We start from the raw sequence: 19,624 nt of genomic DNA on the forward strand, positions 1-19,624 counted from the left end.
CATCACAAATGATGCCATTTTATCCTCTCCTTCATTAAAACTTTTCAGTTGTTTCCCATTCGTTGCTCTAAACATGGCCTTCAATGTTCTATATAGTATTAGAACCAGGAAAGAGGATTCAACTATCTCCCTTTACTTTCCCACTCTTATTTCTGAATTTAGCCACGCTTAAGTTTTGCTTCCTTCTTGCACAAACTTGGTACTCATTGTTCCCTCTGTATGGAACAAAGCCTTCCTTGACTCATCTTCCAGAGGTTAGGCCCTTCTTTTTTTCTCCCACTAGTATTTTTTAAATAATATTTTAAAATACTTTTGAGACTCACAAGAAGTTGCAAGAACAGTACAGAGTTCCCGTGTACTAGCTTCTTTCTGTTATTTTAGGTCACTACAATATTGTCAGACCAGGAAATTGATGTTGCAACAATACTATTAACTCAGGTACAGACCTTAGTTGGATTTCACAATTTTTATGTGTTCTTTTTTTTGTTTATGAAATATTACATGCATGGGTTCATGTTACCATCACCCCAGTCAGAGTATAGAACTGCACAAACTCCCTCTTCCTACTCCTTAAGAGCTACATTCTCCTCTAACACTAATATCTGGCATCCACTGATCTTTTCTCCATCAGTATTATTTCGTCACCTTAAGAATGTTATATAAATGGAATCATACAATATATAACTCTTTCAGACTGGCTTCTTTTATTCAGAAATATTTCCTTTTAGACTCATCAGTGTTGTTCCATGTGTCAATAGTGTGTTCCTTTTTATTGCTAAGTAGTAGTCCATCGTTTGGATGTGCCACAGTGTGGTAATCCATTCACTGTGGAAAAACATTTTGAGGTTTTTCACAATCCAGTGGGGTTTATTTCAGATAGGCGAGTCTTCTTCAATATTTTAAAACTGGTCAATGCAATCTATTAAGAAGAAAATAAAAACTTCATGATCATATCTACTGATAATAAAAAAGCATTTAGAAAAATTAAATACCCATTTACGATTTTAAAAAACTAATTCAGTAGCAGAAGGAATCTTCCTAAACCTGACCAAAAACATCAGCAATTAACAGTTATCATTATACTCGATGAGAGACTAAACGCATTCCTCCTGAGATTGGGAGCAAGGCAGGGATGTGCACTCTCAACCACTTCTGTGTGACATAGTGCTTAATCTATTGGTGCAGTAAGGAAGGAATAAAAGACATGCAGATTGGAAAGGCGAAAGTAACTTTACAGATAACCTAATGGTCTACATAGAAAATCTCAGGAAATCTCCAAGAATATCCTTAACTAATGAGTTTAGCAAGATCATAGAATACAAAGGCAACAAAAATCAATTGTATTTCTACATGTTAGCAATAAACAATATCATTTACAAACACTCAAAAATATTAAGTATAAAATTTTAAAACCATGTACAGGATATATTTGCTGAAAACTACAAATGCTAATGAAAGAAAGACCTAGAAAATGGAGAGATACCATGTTTATGGATTGGAAGATAATAAAAAATGTCAGTAGTCCCCCAAATGAATTATCTGGAGGTTTAATACAGTTTCTATCAAGATCCCAGATGGATACTTTGTAGATAGACAAACTTTGTAAAATTTATATGAAAAGATAAACTGGAATAGCCTAAACAGCTTAGAAAATAATTTTGAAGGAATCATCAAACTACCAGATAGTAAGAATTATGTAGTTAAGTAATCACAACAATGTGATATTGCTACTACTCGTGTGGTTTTGTCAGCATATAGACATAGAGTAGTGGAACACAAGAGAGTCCAGAACAGATCCACACCAGTATGACAAGCTAATTTTTGAGGAAGGTGCTTAAGCAATTCAATGGAGGAATTGTGCTGGGACAGTTGACTCTTCAGAAAATGACATTGGAACAATTGGACATAGCAAAAAAAAAAAAAAAAAAACCCTCAACCTAGACTTCCCACCTTATAAAAAAATTAAAATGGGTCATGGATCTAAATATAACATAAGAAAATGAAAGTTATAGGAAAATCAGGAAGAAATCTCTGACATAGAGTAGGCCAAAATTCTTCAAGTGACAACAAAGGTATAATCATTTATATAAAAAATGAACAAATTGAACTTTGTCACAAAAAACTTATTCTGAGAAAGACCCTGTTAAAGAAGATGGAAAGATAAGCCGGAGAAGACCATATTAAAGAAGACAAGCCACAAAGTATTTGCAAACATATTCAATAAAGGTATTGTGTCCAGAAAATAGAACTTGCAAAATTCAATCAATAGTAAGAAAACACTTTAATTAGAAAATGAGCAAAAGACAAATTTCGAGAGGCTGGAAGGTTGGCAAATATGCACATGAAAAGATGTTCAACATCATTAACTACAGAGAAGTACAAATTAAGCTATAATGACATACCATTCAACATTTATTAGACTGGCTAAAATAAAACATACCGATAAATCCTATGTGCTGATGATTATAAGGAACAATTTGGAAATGTCAAGTGTTTAGCTCCTCTGGAGAACAGTATGTTGTATACTTTTATATTATCAGATATGTTTCATTTGGAGCATTTATCATTTTAATTATATTTTCAGGTGATGATCTTCCCTAGTAGGTGAGACCATGTCTGTTTTTGTCCATTACGTCATTCCAGCTTCTAGTACCAATGCCTGTGCATGGTACGTATTTGAGTGAATTAAAAATACGATGCATATTATGGTATAAATATCTAAGAAGCCTTCTAGAAGTAGTTTAGCTTAACTTCTTCATTTAGTTTCCTGGTTAAAAAAAATTGTAATCAGAAAGTCACTTCAAAAATCTAATCTACATATCATGAACAATATGATCAAGGCAGCCAATGAGATCACATATGTACCACATAAATCGCACAAAAAAATTAACATCTAGCAATTTAACTACTCTAAGATATATAAACTGGAGCCATTCTCAATAGCTGCAGAATTTTCCCTAACTCTAAGGATATGGTGAATGGCCAAGAGTAATTAATTGGCTATTGAGAGTTCTAGTTTAAAGTTCTCAGAGTGTGGTCATTACTGAACTTATTAGAAATGCAAATTATTGAGCCTCACCCCAATCTACTAAATGACTCAAACAATTTATCTTTTAACAAGCCCACCAGGTATTCCTGAGGCCCACTAAAATTTGTGAACCATTGGTCTAGACTAGCTAGACTCAGTTAATTGAAGGCTGATAGGAAGACTCAAGTGATTCCGTGGATTTTAGTCTTATTCTCTTTGTTTTTTATTTTGTTTGTATATGGCATTCTTTGTATTATCCCCTTTTATTCTGCTTTATTTTTCCCGTTTTACCATTTTGTTTTCTTCCGCAGCCCTGTTTTTCCTGGATGCTATAATAAAGAACTGAGGTATATATGTTTTGTATATTGGATGAAATATTTTTCTCCTTGTAATTTTAAAATTAATGTATATGTAGAATTATTGCTATTTTTTCTCAGAAGTCAAGCTGAATTTATTTGATTTATATTAGCTGACCTTGATAGCTTTTAAAATTTATTTTTTTTAAAAGAAGGGGGATGGGAGTGGGTCAGTAGTCTTTTAAAAAAAGGTCTATCTACACACGTATCCACAGATGTTCATATATACATCTCTCCTCCTCCCTCCATGTATATGTATATTTGTATTTTTTTTTGCAACCAAATATAAGAACCACAATGGGGTATAGAAGGTATGAGCTTTGTGATATAGCAGAAAAAAAGAACAATATCAAATCCTCTATACTCATTGTTTCTTAATATAGAAACCTGATAATTTGATTTTGATGACCAAAAAGTTAAATTAGAAGCATATTTGAACAAACCATGTCAGCCACAAATGAGTGAATTCCAATAGGGTCAATTGCATCTCTACTATTTAATATAAGAAAACTTAAGCACTATAGAAAGTTAGAACTTATTTTCAAGTCTTTAGATCCTGGAAAAATTCCTCTACCTCAACAAACTGCTGCCACTAAAACAAACTTGGAGATAGTAATTTGGCAAATAAGTCACTAAAAGGGAAACATCTACTTGCAGATATCCAAGTAATAATTAAACTTTCTAAGCAGAGAATAGATAATGACTTTGAAGTAATCTGAGCTTATGCCTAACTAACTCGAGAGATATACTATTGATAATTTTGTGAATTCAATTCCTTTTTTAAGCAAGTTAAATATTACATAAAAACATGGATGACAGTTATGTGACAATGTGGTTTTATCAGATGGATGACCAAAAAAGTTGAGGTTTATCAAAAAGCATATTCTTTAATAACTCTAGGTGGCAATGCATAACATAATATCGCATCAATTTAAAGTCAATTTGAAGGTCTCCAGAGTGGTAACTATAGCCAGAGGTTTTAAGAGCTGGATTCAAACAACAGCTGATTTGGGATCCAATTTCACTTACTGGTCTACATGTCTTACTTAGTATGTCTGAGAGAACCAGAGACAACACAGCCTCATTGGTTGATAATTCCCCAATCTCCCCACTAGGTCTGAGTTTAAAAAAAAACAAAAAGACTGGGATAAATATGGTTAGAGTTCTCGTGAGGGCAATCAAAGTTGGGTGGTTCCAGATAAAAAACGACTGAAGAAAAACTATAAAAATTGTCTTGCTAAAAAGAACTTTGAATAGCATGATCTATCTCTGATTTAAGGAAACTAATAGCAGTCAGGAAATGGACATGGTACCAAACAAGTGGTTGCATCACAAGTAGAACCAAAGAGAGCGCTGATGTTTGCACAAATACAGTCTTAAAAATATTAGCATAAGAGGGAGTTTTAAAAAACAAGCTAAAGATGTAAAAGTAGTTGAATACAAGATTGATTCTTTTCATTTTGGGGGGATACTGCTAAATATTTCATTTTTCTGCATGACATTTCTTTAAATAATGTTTTCCTCACAAATATTTACTTGTCGAGAGAGAATCATAATAGAGTATTTTATTATTAATAATATACTAATTTAGCTTAACTTTGAGTTTGAACTTAATTTTCTACTAACAGATCTCACATGTCAGTGGATTAGGTTTTGAATTCATATTTTAACAGTGATTGATTAGAAACAACAAAACTTGATTTTCAGTTATATTTTTTTCCTTCTACAGGCTTGTAGAAGTACGCCACCTAGAGTTTTATAATTTTTAAAGTATAAAAACTGTTCAGCTGATTTGATGTTATTTTAAGCTACAAAAAAGTCATATTTTAATCAGAATCAAGCTAAATATTATAGTAATTGTATAATTTTTATATACTTTGTTTTTACATGCTACTTTCTCAATCTTGCTGTAGAATATTTTTAATAATTCCAGAATTAGCAATTTACCTAATATGCCCTCTTGAGATGGATATCAGATCAAACTCAAGAATTATTATTTTTAAAACAATATAATGACACGAGGATCTATAATATGTTATTAAAAACTAAAATGATTATAGAAATATTTGAAATATAAATGAGTTTTGTATGTATACATAAATACACACACAGTGAACATTAATTTTGGTGTGTTCCACGAATTTTTTAAGTATGATTGTAGCATAGCCATTGAGGAAGCTTTGATGTTAGAGATCTGAACATACAAGTAAGTAAAGTTTTTCAAATGCTAATAAAATGTGGATGAAAAGAAATTTTTATTCGGCATCTGTGGTTTTTCACTTGGACATGAAACATGCTTTTTGCCTTGGGGGAAAACCCCCCAAAAGAACAGGTTTTAAAATTTATCCATAGACCTATATGTCTTTATTGACTGTATAAGACATTGAGACCTACAGGCTTCTTCACCTAGGTAGTGTTAAAAAGCACCGACATTTTCTTTTTATCCTCTTTCTTATTGACATATAATTGACATATTGTGTAAGTTTAAGGTGTACAATGTGATTTGATACATATATATATTGCAAAATGTTTACCACAATAAGCTTAATACATCTTTCACCTCACATAATTACCATTTTGTCGTTATGATGAGAACAATTAATATTCATTCTCATAGCAACTTACAAGTGTGTAATACAGTGGTGTTAACTGTAGTCACCATGCTGTGCATTACATCCCTGGAACTTATTTGGCTTATAATTGGACATTTCTGCCCTTTGACCAACATTTTGCCACTTTTTCCAACTCCCAGCCCCTGGTAACCATCAATCTACTCTCTGTTTTTGAGTTTGACATTTTTAGTTTCCATATATAAGTGAGATCATACAGTATTTTTCTGTGTCTGATTTATTTCACTTAGTATAATGCCCTCAAGATCCATCCAGGTTGCCATAAATGGCAGGATTTCCTTCATTTTTATGGCCAAATTATATTTTATTGCATATGTACACACCACATTTTCTTTACCATTTATCTGTTGATGGACAATAGGTTGTTTCCATGTCCTGGCTATTATGAATAATGCTGCAATGAACATGGGAGTGCAGATATCTTTTCAAGATAGTAATTTCTTTTCTTTTGAATATATGCTCAGAAGTAGGATTGCTGGATCATATGGTAGTTTTATTAATTTTTAAATAATTTTTAATCTCCATACTGTTTTCCATAGTGGCTATACCAATTTATGTTCCTACCAACAATGCACCAGATTCCTGTTTCTCCACAGCCTCTCCAGCATTTGTCTTTTTGATGGCAGTCACTCTAATGTGTGAGTAGTATCTCATGGTGATTTTGATTTGCATTTCCCTAATGATTGGTTGTTAAGCACCTTTTTTGTACTTGGTGGCCATTTCTATGTCTTTTTAAAAAATATTTTTTATTTTTCAATTGTAGTTGGCATACAATATTATATTAGTTTCAGATAGACAACATAGTAATTAGACATTTACATAACTTATGAAGTGATCACCCTGATAAATCTAGTATCCATCTGACATCGTACATAGTTATTACAATATTACTGACTATATTCCTTATGGTATACTTTACATCTCCATGACTATTTGGTAGCTCCCAATTTGTACTTCTTAATCCCTTCCCCTTCTTCATTCACAGCCCCAACTACCCTCCCATCTGGTAATCCTAAAAATGTTCTATCTTTGAGTGTTTCTGTTTTATTTCGTTATTTTGTTCTTTAGATTCCACATCTGAGTGAAATCATATGGGATTTGTCGTTATCTGACTTACTCCACCCAGTATAATACCCTCTAGATTCTTCCAGGTTGTTGCAGATGGCAAGATTTCATTCTTTAATTAATTTACTTATTTATTTATTTTTATGGTTGAGTAATATTCTATTGTATATGTGTACCACCTCTTTATCCATTTGTCTACTGATGAGCACCCAGATTGCCTTCATATCTGGCTATTGTAAATAATACTGCAGTGAACATATGGATGCACATGTCCATATGTTCAAATATCAAAGTAGTATTTTGGGTTTCTTCAAATAAATACCCAGAAGTGGAATTACTGGGTCCTCCTTTGTCTCATCTTTAACCTTTGTCATTCTCTTAAAATAACATCATTATAATAACATTCTCTTAACATTCCCTTAAAATAGCATCAAACCAGCTGAACAGTTTTTATACTTTAAAAATTATAATTCTCACTTTTTTCTTTAACCTTTGGCATTTTAATTATGATGTGTCTTCGTATGGGTCTCTTTGGATTCATCCTGTTTGAGACTCTCTGCACTTCCTGGACTTGTATGTCTATTTCCTTCACCAGGTTAGGGAAGTTTTCTGTCATTATTTCTTCAAATAGTTTTCAATTTCTTGCTCTCTCCTCCTTCTGGTACCTCTATAATGCAAATGTTGGTAGCTTGATATTGTTCCAGAGGCCCCTTAAACTAGCCTCATTTTTTCTTTTCTTTTTTTTTTGTTTTTTGGATTCCTTTTTCTTGTTGATGTTCTGACCAGGCATTTTCTGCTGCTACCTTATCTTCTAAATTGCTGATTTGATCCTCTGCTTCATTTAGTCTACTGTTGATTCCTTCTAATGTATTCTTTATTTCAGTTATTGTATTCTTCATTTCTGAATTTTTTTTATGTTTTTAATCTCCATTTTTATATTATCTATCTCTTTGTTAAAGTTCTCACTGAATTCATCTACTCATCCCCTAAGTTCATTGAGTATCCTTATAAGCAGTATTTTAAACTCTGTATCTGGTAGATTGATTATCTCCATTTTGTTTAGTTATTTTTCTGGAGCTTTATTCTGTTCTTTCATGTGGGACATGTTTCCTTGCCTCTCCATTTGCCTGCCTTCCTGTGTTTGCTTCTATGTATTAGGCAGGGCTCCTAAGTCTCAGTCTTAGTAGAGTGGCTTTATGTAGTAGGTGTCCTGTGGGGCCCAGTGGCACAGTCTTCCTTGGTCACCTAAGCAAGTTTCTTCAGTTGTGTCACTTGCATGGATTGTGTGTACCCTCTTGTTGTAGTTCAGCCTTGGTTGCTGTTTGCATGTTGATGGAACGGATTGACCCTTGGGCCGATAGGTTGTGAGGATTGGCTGGTGAAGGGCTGACTTTATGGAGCAGGATCCACTTTAGCAGGGTTCTGGTGCTGGGGAGCCTAGTGTGGAGCTGGGACCCCTCACTCCCCTGGGGGGGCCCGCCGCAGCCAAGATAACCCTCCCGATTCTTGACTGCCACACGCGGTTGTGGGACTGGCTTATTTCATGTCTCTGCCCCTTCTACTAGTCTTGTGGTGACCTCTTATGTCTGTCCCCAGTTGTAAGACTTCTGTTCAGCCAGACCTCAGGGAATTCCTGATGATGGTTTTTCTGTAGTTTTGTTGAAATTTTGATGTGTTTTTGAGATGAGGCGAGCACAGTGTTTACCTTCTATGCTATCTTGACTGGAAAGACTTTTTCCCTATGATTTTTTCTAGGAGTTTTACATTTTTAGGTCTTATATTTAAGGCCTTAAACCATTTTAAATTAATTTTTGTGGTGTAAGACAGAGGTCCAGTTTCATTTTTTGGCATATGACTATTCAGTTTTCCCATCATCATTTATTGAAGAGACTACCTTTTCCCCATTGAGTGTTCTTGGTTTCCTGTCAAATAACAGTCAACCATATAGATGTGGATTTATTTCTGGGATCTCTATTCTAACCTATTGGCCTATGTATCTGTTTTTATGTCAGTAGCAAACTGTTTTGATTACTATAGCTTTATAATATAGTTTGAAATTAGGAAGTATGATGCTTCCAGTTTTGTTCTTTCTCAAGATTGCTTTGGCTAATTAAGGTCTTTTGTGTTCTATATGAATTTTAGAATATTTTGTTTGTTTCTGTGAAAGTTTCCATTGGAATTTTGACAGGGATTACATTGAATCTATAGATGGTTTCCGTAGTATGAACATTTTAACAATATTAAATCTTGTGATCCGTGAACATGGGACATCTCATTTATTTGTACCTTCATTTTTTTTTTTTTTTTTAATCAAGGTCTTATAATTTTTGGTGTGTAGATCTTTAACTTTCTTGGTTAAATTCATTCCTAAGTATTTTATTGCTTTTGATGCTATTGTAAATGAGATTGTTTTCTTTATACTTTTTCAGATAGTTCATTGTTACTGTATATAAATGAAACTGATTTTTGTATGTTGATTATGTACCCTGAAACTTTACTGAATTTCTTTACTAGTCCAAACGTTTTTTTGGTGGCCTTTAGGGTTTTCTCTGTACAAGACTATGTTATCAGCAAACAAAGACAATTTTACCTCTTCCTTTCTGATTTGGATACCTTTTATTTTTTTTTTCTTGCCTAATTGTTCTGACTAGGACTTTAGTACTAATTTAAATAAGAGGGGTGAGTGTGGACACCTATGCCTTCTTCCTAATCTTAGAGGGAAATTTTGAAATATGTGTTCTTGAAGTATGCCTCTTGTAGACATCATATAACTGGGTCTTTTTTTTATTCATTCATTCATTTATTCATTCATTCATGCCATTTGATTGGAGAATTTAATCCATTTATATTTAAAGAAATTCTTGATAAATAAAGACTTACTATTACCATTTTTTAAATTGTTTTCTGGCTCTTTTATAGTTCTTATGTTCCTTGCATCCTCTTTCAGCATCTTCCTTTGTGAATTGATAATTTTCTGTAGTGATATATTTAGATTCTCTTCTTTTTTCTGTTGTGTGTATCTAATAAAAGTTTTTGTTGTGTGCTTATCCTGAGGCTGACATAAAACATCTTATAGATGTAACAGTCTATTTTAAGGTGATAACAACTAAATTTTGTTTGCATACGAAAGCTATCCTTGTACTCTTTACTCCCACATTTTGTTTTTGATGTCACAGTTTACATCTTTTTATATTGTGTATCCATTAATAAGTTATTCTAACTGTATTTAATACTGTTTTCCTTTAGCTTTTATTGTAGAGTTAAGTAGTAAATACACCATCATATTACAGTGTTAAAGTTTTCTGAATCTGACTATACACTTAACCATTTCCAGTGTGTTATATACTTTCATATGTTTTTAATTCATATTACTAATAGTGTCCTTTTGTTTCAGCTTGAAGAACTCCTTTTAGCATTTCTAATAAGGCCAGACAAGTGGTGATAAACTCTTTCTGGTTTTGTTTGTTGGAAAAGTTTCTGAAGGACAACTTTTCCAGGTAAAGTATTTTTATTGGCTTTTTTTTTTTTTCTTTTTTACAACTCTGAATATATCATCCCACTTTCTCCTGGTCTTCATGGTTGCTGCTGATAAATCCACTCATAGCCTTATGGGATTCTCTTCTCTGAGAGAAATTTTTTTTCCTTTTGCTGCTGTTAAAAATTCCCTCTTCATCTTTGATTTGAGAGTTTTATTATAATGTGTCTTGCAGAACATTGTTTTAGAAATTTTAGAGTGACCTGTTCACTTCATGAATTTGGATATCCAGATCTGTCTCTATGTTTGTGAAGTTCTCAGACGTTATTTCTTATTTAAGCTTTCTACCCCTTTCTTTGTTTCTTTTTTCTCTTTCTGGGACTTCCATGATATGTAATTTGCTTCTCTTAATGATGTCCCACAAGTCCCATAGGCTTTCTTAATTTTTTTTCATTCTTTTTTCTTTTTGCTCCTCTGACTTGATAATTTCAAATGATCTGTGTTTGAGTTCACCATTTCTTTTTTCCGCTTGGTGAGTGAGGTCTGCTATTGAAGCTCTTCTTCATTCATTGCATTCTTCAGTTCCAAAATTTCTTTTTGGTTCTTTTTCTGTCTCTTTGTTGAATTTCTCATTTTGTGCTTGTATTGTTTTGCTGATTTCATTAATTACTTATTTGTTCTCTTGTAGCTCTCCAAGCATCTTGAGAACAATTATTTTGAATTCTTTATTAAGCAATTTCTGGATCTCCATTTCTTTGGCATCACATACTGGAAATTTACTGTGTTCCTTTGGTGATGTCATGTTTCCCTGATTTTTTTCTGACCCAGTAGCTTTGCATAGATATCTACACATTTGAAGAAACAATCACCTCTTCTAAAGTTTATGGACTGACTTTAGTAAGGAAAGACCTTTACCTGTGTTGGGGAACACACTGGAACGTGTTGTAACCCATGTCTAGTTGTTCAGGGCACTAACTGCAGGTGAATATGGCACTTCTGGATCCTGGAGGGTCATAATGCCTCAGTGGCTCAGGCTGGTGGAGTCTCTAACATTTACACCTATGTGATCCTTGGTGAGCACTGTGAAGGATTTGCAGTGGTTGGCTCCTCAGCAGCACTTCCAGTTTTAGTGGCTAGGAACTAGGCCAGGCGGTGGTGGTGGCTGGAGGCAGTGGTGTGCACAGCTCGGCTGTGGGGGCAGCTGCAGGTTCTTATGTAGTGATGAGCTGATTGCAGACACATACCTAGTGGTGGGGGTCAGGGCAGGTAGCAAGAGCTGGGGCCAAGTGTGAGTGCTCTGGCAGCTGCAGGTGCCCTAGCTGTCTATGTGCACTTCTGTGGCTATAGAGTCTTGCCATGGGTGTGCATGGCAGTGAATTTTGGGCTGGGGGCACCCAAGTATACAGATGGAGGAGTTAGTCTCAAGCATGCGCATAGTGGTAGGGTCAGCCATGGGGGTCGAGGCTGGTGTCTTACACTCATGCAGCTGCAGAAGCCAGGGCAGGTCGTTGGTGCAGGTCCCAGGCTCTGGCAGGGCGGGAAATGGAGAGTGGAGAAAGGGACTCAGGCATCTGTCATCTGTGAGCTCAAAAACCTGTGAGGTGAAAACTAGTAAAATCCGCAGGGCTTCTGTTGCAGCTGTGCTGGTTTCCTCAGTGTCAAAAACTGCTGGGTTTCTCTGCATAGAAAGTCACTGGGAACCATGGCCACTCCCGCTGTGTGGTTAACTGCTAGTCCCTGCCCTTCTTCTTTGTTCCTAGATGTATCTATATATCTCAACTTTCTGTATGTCTCAGTTTTGCCTGTCTCTCAATGGGGTGAAAGTGAAGTGGGTCTTCATGCAGTGCCCCGAAAGCCTGGGGAAGCTGATCACTGACCCTGCTCTCCCTTTCCCTGCAAGGGAACCTCTTTCTAGCTGGAGAGTTCCCTTTTGGCACTAAGCAGTGCCAGCCTGGGGGATGGGATGATGCAGGCAAAAAGAAACATGTTCTTTCTTTCCTTTTTGTGCAGTTATTCTCAGGTTTTCCTGTTCCACTGTGTTGCTAAAGTTTATTAAGTGGACTCCTGAGTTTTTCCAGAGCTATTTTTGTGAATAGATAGCTGTCTAATTGTTGATCTTTCTGGAGAGACGGAGGCTGGTGTCTCCTACTCTGCCATCTTGGTGATGTCACTCCTCCTACTGACATTTCATAGTGAGGGGACATTTCATAAAATTCAATGCAAAAAATTTTGGATTTAAAACCAAAGCAATTTGGAGAGATCATGGGTCTCTCATCTCTTCTTTCAAAGATCCTTTTCTTGTTTTTGTATCTGTTAATATGTAATGCTTAGAACTTTTGCTTTGGGGAGTTTAGAATTTAGAGCAATTATGGACAAATGATGTCCTTGTAACATCCCACAAGGGATCAGATTTTCTAATTAAATACTGCTTTGATTTATTAGTGTCCTGTACAAGTGATTTCTACAAACTAGAGGAAAAATTCCTATAGAGTAGGGGTCTTGTATGCTGGCAAGACCTGTCATTCAGTTGCTAAATTTTAACACCCAAAATAGTTTATCAGACTATGAATTTAGTTAGTAGAGTTTGAAAACTGTCAGGTTTTTTTTTTTTTTTTAAATTGATTATGGCAAATTTTACTTAAGGCATAGCAGGACCTCTTTGATAGCAGTTATGTATTGCAGAAGTTCAGAACAAAAGATTTATAAAATTTCTCAGCCCACTAAGAATATGAACCAGACAGAAAAATTACCCATCAAATAATAGTAAAAGTCAATGTTTTAAAGATACTAACATATTTTAGCTACAAGGGAATCATACATTTTATTTATATTATAGCTTCAAGATTTTAAATATGCTGCTCAGAATATCTTCTAGTTGCTATGGGGAGTTCTGTTATTCATCAATGTAGGGTTTCCTACTTGGCAGCATGATGTATTTATGATGGCATCTGTGTTTGCTGGTTGTTGCATTTGCAGTGGAACTTGTATTTCAGCCAGTTGAAGAGGGAGGGGAAAAGAAAGCAAATTAAAGTTGACTTCTTGGCAATGAAGCAGTAGCTTCTTGTTACTTAGACCCATCTATTCCAAGAATACCAAATACAACTGCAGTTGTGTGCCATAGTTACTCTACCTATAACTGAATATTTTTGCATTATAATAAACTAGTATAATAATATTAAAACCCAAAAGTTAAAAACTAAATATTGCCTTGTCAGTTGACATGATGTCTTTTCAGTGGAAATATGAGAAATTAGCTGTAGAATGATGCTTATTTTATTTATTTATTTTGATCAAAGAAAAATCATCAGTATCATTAATATCATTATGTAAGCTTCCATTTACTTAAAACAAGTGAAAATTTAAATGAACTAATTAAAAAATTCTTGCTTCAAAGTTAAAGTGAGAAACAAAATAGAAATGAAAGTAAACTCATTAATACCTGGGATTTCTTTTTAAAAACAACCTTAGTATATGTTTTAGAATCAGTGCCCATTTAACTCAAGCCAATATTCCAAACTCATCTATATCTACCATGTAAACTTGTGCTAGTTGATGTTCTTAAAAATTATTTTCAGGTATTCTGAGATATACCTTTTTAATATGAATAACATGGAAACATCTTCTTAATATTGATTGTTAATATAAAGCATCAAGAATTAACTCCATAATGTTGACATATTAAATTATGTTCATTGTAATTTATAGATATGTAGATTATGTTCATTGTCATTTATGCACTTCATTTTATTTTTTGAACACTGGCAGATCCTGAGGCAAAGTTTAGTTAAATATCTATTAAATTAACTTAGAACTTTGTATATACCTCAACTACATGTACAATTGTATGTTTGGTTTTTGGAAGCTTATTAAATGGATATACCGGTGGTGCCAGTATGTATAAAACAGAAGGCAATAGGGAGACAAAATATAATATTTAGATCTTGCCTTCAAGGGGCTTAAAATTTAGTTTGAAAGACTATGTTTAAGAATAAAAATTCTATTAGTATAAACAGCAAATAACTGTCCAGTAGGTCCATATAAGAGGAATTCTTATTGCCTAGTGACTAATTACGTTAGTGCTGTATAACCTCAGATGAAGATGTCTCTGCCAATTGGAGGGTTCTGTAAAGACTTCAGAGAAAGGGAGAGACTTGATCTTAATACTGAAAGATGGATAATTTTAGACAGACTGTTAGAATTCCAGGTAGGGGCAACAATTTATGCATCAATCTTAGAGAGGAGAAAGCAACTTTCTAGAGGCACAGTGAGTAGACATTTTTCCCTAGGATGAGTTTTTAGGAAAGTGAGTGTAGTAGTGCCTTCTTATCTGTGATTTCACTTTGCACAGTTTGTTACATGCAGTCAACCAAGGCATGAAAGTATTGAATGGAATATTTCAGAAATAAACAATTCATATGTTTTAAATTGTGTGCCATTCTGAGTAACACGATGAACTCTAATGCCATCCTGCTCTGTCTCACCCGGGATGTGAATCATCTCTTTGATGTGAATCATCCCTTTGTCTAATGTATCCGTGCTGTATCGTTCCTCACCTGTTAGTCACTTAGTAGCCATCTCAATTTTGAGCTTGACTGTCATGGTATTGCAGTGCTTATTCAAGTAGCCCTTATTTTATTTAACAATGGCCCCAAAGTGGAAGAGTAGTGCTGCTGGCAATTCAGATACACTAAAGAAAAGCTTAAAGTGCTTTGTTTAAGTGAAAAAGGTGAGTATACAGTACAATGAGGTATTTTGATGGGGACGGGAGGGAGAGAGAGAGAAAGAGATACCACATTCACTAACTTTTATTAAATATATCATTATAATTCTATTTTATTATCCATTATCATCCATTATTATTTGTTGGTAATCTCTCACTGGGCCTAACTTATAAATTAAACTTTATCATCGATGTGGATGTATAGGAAAAAATAAAGCATATACGAGGTTCAATACTATCCATGGTTTTAGGCATCCAGGAGACCTTGGGATGTATCCCCCGTGGATGGTGGGAGGCTACTATATAGAGAAAGATTGGTGGGAAGTATTAATATATTAGAATTTTTTTTTCAAGTGCTTTACAATTTATAAGGGATTTCTATGTAATTCTCATTTAATCTTAAATATCTGTGGTACATTATCTTTATTACTCCTATTTAAAACAAATATAGAACTAAAGTAACTCGGAATTATTGTTACAAAATATAAATGAATAAAATATAAATGTAAGCTTTGATGATCTAAAAAGAAAAATACATCAGGAGTGGAGGTCAGATGCAAGGTAGAATATGATAATCTGCTTAATCTTTCATTATAAGAACACAGTTTAAAAGACACAGTAAAACATGTCGTTTCAAAAGTGACAACAAGATTTGTATAATTTTTTTCTTACCTTGGAGAGCTCTTTTACTTGGTAACCATAACTTCTGTGGAGGTTAAACTTTTATCTGAATTTCCGTAATGCCTTCCATATATTTAAAAATATTTTTAAATTTAAAAATAATGATTATTCCATTTTTCTGAAATTATTTATATCTGCCCATCTGAAGTATTCTTTTGCAAACTGCACATATTTGTAATGATGGTCAGTAAACAGTGGTAATGATTATTTTGGGGTGATGCAATATTGGCAGATTTTTTTTAGTTTCTTCCTAGCATTTTTCAGTGTACTTTCTAAAGTAAATGTGCATCATTCTTTTTTTCTTCTGAAACAATAAGGGCATTATTCTTAAAATTAAAAAATTCCATGCAACTACTGTTCTGAGGAATATGCTTTGGGAACTACTGATGTAGATAATTATTTCCTAACCTTTTTGGATGAATGATCTCTTTCACAGTAACATATAATTTTGCAAACTCAGAAATTTAAAAAATTGTTTTCAATTTTTTAATGGCATGTAAAAAAGTGATTTAGCTAAAAAGTTTTTGTAAATTATTGTATTTTATTCTCAAGTCATGACTTAAAAGAAAAGGTTGCTACTTATTAGTATATCTTCACAAATATGTCATAGATATTAATTAGTGATTTTTATTCTTAGCTAAAATAAAGCCAAATTGGATATAATTATTATTATAGTTTATTTTATTAGCATTACTTCTTGAGGTATAAGAAATACTGATGTGCTTTTAAAGAATTTTGATCAGACAGATTGAATTAATGGATCTGAAGAAGATTATTGGAGGCAAATTGGCACATTTTTCATGTTTGTACTCACTAATATGTATTTCAACATTTTCTTGTGTTATCTTTCTTTAAGCAATAACTGATTATAAATTAGCTAATAAGGGACCAAAAACAGATGATTTAAAACCAAGTGATAATTAATAACCTTTATAACTCGGCACTGCTCACTGAGTTATAAATTGACAGTGCCTATATCTGGAGCACCGTACTCTGATTTCTGATAATCACTGTTCATTCTTATAGCACTTGTGCCCCCAGGCTTCCTAAGCGTTCCATTTTAGATGGATATTTACAAAATGATCCTTATTAACCTTTTAAAAAGTAGATATTGAAACAGATACCACTGTTAACATCATGATCTCTTAGAATACCTTGTAAACCCTTGAGGATTACTATTTGGGAAGCAGCCAAATAGGAACCGATGTAGGCATAGGCTTTCTTCCAGTTCTTAAGGAAGAGAGAGAATGAGAGAGGGGAGAGCAGAAAGTGAGGGACTGCATTTAAGGCTTATTAAAATTCTGGGGCTGGAAGAAGAAAAAATGGTAAATAATAGAGAACTAAGGAAATGTAACAGTTTCAGAGTAATAACCATTGAATGAATGAATGATATTACATACTTTATCTCATTTAATACTCACAATACTAACCTAATTTAAATGAGAATGGTGCAGCTCAGAAAGGTAAATAATTTGCCCACAGTCACTCAAGTAAATAAATGGTGGAGCAATGATGAGTCAAAGCAAGATCTGTAATAAAGCTCATACTTTTTCCTCCTCAGTGTTCCTTCTTGTTAATAGGCAAAGCTGTCAGGAAAGAATGAAAAGAGAATGGTATAATAAAAGTTAAATGAAGAGTTTCAAGAGGAACGTGCCCCGCATTTAGATGTGGCAGGAAGATTAAACAAAGTGAGATTTCAGAAAGGATCACTAGACTTGGCAGGGGCCTTGAAGGGCCAATTCTAGCATCCAGAAGAGGCAAAGCCATGGTCCATAGAGATAAGGAGACATGTTTGTGTGTTTCACACAAGACATGTGCTTTATGCTGTTAACTTTGTGTCGTGCTCATTTTTGTCCTGTTGTCCTTAAGGCTTAGCATAGCCTTTTAGCTACAGTGGCACCAGACTGAGATCTTACAAGTGCATGACTGATGTTGATTGTAGGTCAAAAAGGTCTTGAAATGATCAGTTTAAGGTCTTGGTAGATAATTGAAGACGCAAAGGGTGATAGCATCTTGAGGGGTGATCTACAGAACTGACGGTTTGAAGATGGTGGTAAATGAAAACTACATGGATGTTAACTGGTGGAAAACAAAGATGGGTGGTATGCAAATCAGCAAGACCTGCCTCTGGAGTCTGAGGAGAAGATTGTGCCCTGCCCCACCTCTTCCTTACTCTGGCTCTTCCTGTTGTAGCTGCTGTGAGTCAGTAATGCCGCCGAGATCCAACATTTTAGATGTAGTGGGATCACAAATTTTGGTCTATCTTAAATTGACAACAGCTTAAATTTTTAAAGAATTTATTATATAAAAATGTACTAATGCTGGTAAAGTGTGTGTTTTTTTTTTTCCAATAGATGAAGAAAAAACATTTAGTACAATCCCATGCACATGTATGAATTTAAAATTACATGTACTGGTTATTCATAGAAGAAAATACTTAGCAGAATGCAATTCAATAAATATAAAAAGCAGGCGTAGTAGGAATCTAAAAGGGAAGTAGGAAGTAGCCAGACTTAGCAGACTTAGCCTTTCATGTCACGCTTTGGAGCCTGGACCTTGTCCTGCAGATAGTGGGACTCTACTAAAGTGTTGTCCACATTGATGTAACATTATCTTATTAGCACTGCAGCTGATGTACTCGAAACATACTTGAACTGGTGAAAAAGGAGGTAGGCAGACTGGCTCAGGTGTGAAAAAAATGAAACTGTGGTAGAGATAAAAGGGATAAGAGAAAATGCACGGATTTAAGAAATCTCAAAACTTAAAAGTAAGAATAGGTGAAATGGATGTGGTAGAAGGTAAGGGATAGCAAAGAATCTAGGAAAAGTTGTTTTTCTCAGTCACTTGTGATATAATGTTTGATAGGAAATAAGGTGTAGTACATGTATTTATTACAAGCTTTGAAATTGAATTGGAAAAGTTACTTTAAAAAAGAAATTCTAAATGTATTTATTTTTTTTATTAAAGACTATTTTTTTAGGGAAGTTTTAGGTCCGCAGCGATATTGAGAGGAAGGTACAGAGATTTTCCATATGCCCCCTGTCTCTACACATGCATAGCTGTCACTCATCAGAATGGTACATTTTTTTTACCAAAGATGAACCTATATTGACACTTCATATTCGCCCAAAGTCCATAGTTTACCTTAGGGTTCACTCTGGTGGTGTACTTTCTATGGATTTGGACAAAAGTATAATGGCATATATCCATCATTATATCAGATAGAATATTTTCTGCCCTAAAAATCCTCTGCTCTACCTATTCATCACTCCCTGCCCTGTCCCTCCCCCCTGCAACCACTGATCTTTTGTCTCCATAGTTTTTCCTTTTAAATTTAAGCTACATAGAGTTATAAAGTTTTGTATTTGTCAATCAATTGTATATATATACCATCCATCCTCCAAACTAGAATCATAAATAAGATAAAATTTTAATAAAATTTTAAAATTGCTTATAAGAATAAGTGGTTATTAATATAGTCATATCAAAAATAGATATGGAAAAATATTTCCCTCAAGTGTGATTGAAAATACAGGTAGAAATAAACTCATAGTTACAGAGACTATTTTGAGGGCTACTAGATGGGAAGGAGGTTGGGAGGGTTGGTGAAAAAGGACAAAGGGATTAAGAAATACAAATGAATAGTTGCAGAATAGACATGGAGATGTA

The 19,624-nt window shown here is 34.1% G+C and overlaps 1 long non-coding RNA gene across 1 annotated transcript; it reads left to right on the forward strand.

Annotated features, from left to right (window-relative positions):
• The first annotated feature begins 2,348 nt into the window (after nucleotides 1–2,348).
• On the forward strand, nucleotides 2,349–6,603 carry LOC111745222. The gene is made up of 3 exons (XR_002782560.1): nucleotides 2,349–2,668; nucleotides 3,340–3,375; nucleotides 6,554–6,603. It is a non-coding gene; the product is annotated as an uncharacterized LOC111745222 (long non-coding RNA).
• Nucleotides 6,604–19,624: the final 13,021 nt, after the last annotated feature.

Source organism: Pteropus vampyrus, unplaced genomic scaffold, assembly GCF_000151845.1.
Source record: "Pteropus vampyrus isolate Shadow unplaced genomic scaffold, Pvam_2.0 Scaffold149, whole genome shotgun sequence".
NCBI lineage: Eukaryota > Metazoa > Chordata > Mammalia > Chiroptera > Pteropodidae > Pteropus > Pteropus vampyrus.